This window comes from Ipomoea nil, unplaced genomic scaffold (assembly GCF_001879475.1).
Source record: "Ipomoea nil cultivar Tokyo-kokei standard unplaced genomic scaffold, Asagao_1.1 scaffold1237, whole genome shotgun sequence".
Classification (NCBI taxonomy): Eukaryota; Viridiplantae; Streptophyta; class Magnoliopsida; order Solanales; family Convolvulaceae; genus Ipomoea; species Ipomoea nil.
Window position 1 is genome coordinate 2,682,903 of NW_017617665.1, and position 2,505 is coordinate 2,685,407.

The 2,505-nt window shown below is 38.9% G+C and overlaps 1 non-coding gene across 1 annotated transcript; it reads right to left on the reverse strand.

Annotated features, from left to right (window-relative positions):
* Window positions 1-1,282: 1,282 nt before the first annotated feature.
* Window positions 1,283-1,354, reverse strand: TRNAD-GUC. Its single transcript has one exon. It is a non-coding gene; the product is annotated as a tRNA-Asp (tRNA).
* Window positions 1,355-2,505: the final 1,151 nt, after the last annotated feature.

The window sequence follows — 2,505 nt, forward strand, 5'->3', positions numbered from 1 at the left end:
ATGCGTGAACAGAAGCGAACGACGCGGACGATAGAGGCTCCAGTCCTTGGACGTCCGACTGTTTCTGGTAAGAAGTTCTGTGGCATCCCTTAGATCAAGGATTGCTGTGGCTATTCTTCATTGGAATCGCAGTGTTACGGTTGGGCTGAAGACTATAAATATTGGGCAGAAAACATCAAGTGGGTCATCATCAATTTTTACTTCGGAGCAACTCCGGAAGACGACAATCGGTTCTACTCTTGGCGGTGCCCGTTGACGGGTTTGGTGTTTTCGGCGGCAATTTCCAGCGCAGCAACAACGATTTTACACTTGCGTGTGGATTCTTTCGTCAGCAGCACATTAAGTCGATTGGAATCGAAGCAAATTTTGGGACTGCGCTTTCTACCTGGTTTTATTTTTTCTTTTTATTTCAAATTGCAACTTCTTCCTTTAATTCTACAATTCTAGTTTGTGAGTTGAAAATTGATTTTAGTGGCCAGTGGTCATTAAGCTTAATTATATTTGCTGTAATCTGCTTAGCTCTATTCAATTTGATTAATTAAATTTGCTTTTAATCTGCTTAAAGTGTTATTATTGTCCATCAATTCATTCGGCTTTCTTTCTTTCTTCCATAACAATTCCATTTTATTTCTTTCACTTTGTTCTTTTTCTTCTTATTAATCCTTCTTGATGTTTGCTAAATTGTCCTTCTAGCAACGAGAATAATTTTACAGCAGCAATTTACTTGGCTTTTCATAATTCTTTTCAATTTGCTTAGTAAATTTGTCTTGTTTGATTTTGAGGAAAGCCGTATTGCACTTTGGTTTGTGTTGAGAAGCTTTCCACTGCCAATTCTTAATGAGATTACTTATGCTATTAATCTTTCGATGATTTGATAAGTGATTCCACTACATTTTTGTTTATTTCCTTCTCCTTAATGCTCACTGTTAGCTTCAGTTTGGCAATTGAGTTAATCTAGCTTTTATCCTCTAATTGTTTCGTTTCATGCTTCAGTTTGGGAATTGAGTTAATCTAGCTGCTTCAGTTTGGCAATTGAGTTAATCTAGCTTTTATCCTCTAATTGTTTCGTTTATCCTTCCTGCCTTTATTTTTACATGCGGTTTTGATTGTCAATTCTGTTTCCTTAGTTTTTGAATTATGCCATTTATGCCATTTATTTTCGAGTTTATTAAATTGCATCTTTATCAATTCCTCTTGGGTTCGACCCTTGATTTTGCACCCTATTACTACACTGACTCGTGCACTTGCGAGGACACTTAATTAAATTGTCCATCAATTTTGGCGCCATTGCCGGGGATCGAACCCGGGTCTCCCGCATGACAGGCGGGGATACTCACCACTATACTATGATGGTTCGCCATTGCCATGAAACGGTTCGCCTTCAGCTTGCGAGAAAGTCGCAATTTTTCTTCTCAATTCAGAAGTTTTAGCATGGGAAAGGTTCAAAATGTTGCTCATTCAATGCCCCCACCATGGTTACCCATTAGAGCTGCAAAATCAAACATTCTATGATGGTTTGACACAAACTTGCCAATCAATAGTTGATAATGCGGCTGGAGGTGCCATGGGTGAAAAAACTGCGGGAGAAACCTTAGAATTGTATGAAATGCTAGGAGCAAACTCCCAACAAAAAAGTATAAGGGGTCGGGCACCAGGTTTGTATGAAGTTAGCTCAAATTCTGATTTGACAGCTTATATGTCCGAGTTAACAAAACAAATGACAAGTATGTGCTCCATGATGAGTATGAACCAAAGGAATGCAGTTGTGATTGGGGGAAATGACAATGTTGAGCAGGCTAATGCAGTGAACAGTTTTAATCAGAGGCTGAGAAATGACCCGTACTCTAACTCTTATAATCCGGGTTGGAAGAATCATCCCAATTTATCTTGGGGCAATAACCAAAATAGTTTTCAACCAACTGTTCCGCCTCAACCAAGGAAACCATCTTTGGAGGATTCCTTGAATACTTTGGTACAGGCCTGCAATAAACAGCAAGAAACAACTGAGCAACAATTCAAGATGCAACAGGAAGCATTTCAGATGCACCAAGAAGCAAATGATCGACGCTTCCAACGGCAGCAAGAGGCAAATGATCAACGGTTCCAACGAACAGAGGCATCACTTGCCAGGAATGAGGCTTCACTAGCTAGAAATGAGACTTCTTTAAGAAAAGTGGAGGTACAAGTGGGGCAAATCGCTGAATCTCTGCAAAGCCATGTGCCAGGTAAATTACCCAGTCAACCTGAAGAAGCTAAGGTTATGACTGTTTTAAGAAGTGGTAAAATTATTGAAAATAATGCACAAGAAAATACCACTTCTCAACCAACTGAAATAGTTGAAAACTTGCATGTTGATGAAGGAAGATGTTAATAAGGATAAACCCAAGTTGCATAAATCTGTTAATCCTTATGTGCCCCCTAAGCCTTAGTTCCCCCAATTCCATTTCCTGGTAGATTGAAAAATTCAAAATTTGATAAATCATTTTCTGAGATTTATGATTTGTT